Source organism: Galeopterus variegatus, unplaced genomic scaffold (assembly GCF_000696425.1).
Source record: "Galeopterus variegatus unplaced genomic scaffold, G_variegatus-3.0.2 Scaffold10397, whole genome shotgun sequence".
NCBI classification, from domain to species: Eukaryota; Metazoa; Chordata; class Mammalia; order Dermoptera; family Cynocephalidae; genus Galeopterus; species Galeopterus variegatus.
In genome coordinates this window covers 1-241 of record NW_007736508.1, presented here as the reverse complement: position 1 = coordinate 241, position 241 = coordinate 1, and positions in this window count along the sequence as shown.

The following is a 241-nucleotide window of genomic DNA, read 5'->3' as shown; positions in this document are numbered from 1 at the left end:
GCATTTGATAAAATTCAACACTCATTCATGACGAAGACCCTCTATAAGTTAGGTATAGATGGAAAGTATCTCAACATAATTAAAGCCGTATATGAAAAACCCACTGCCAATATCATCCTGAATGGGGAATAGCAGAAACCTTTTCCTTTGTTTTTTTTTTTTTTTAAATGACTGGTGGGTCGAGCCCGTGGCACACTCGGGAGAGTGCAGCACTGGGAGCGCAGCAGCGCTCTCACCGCGG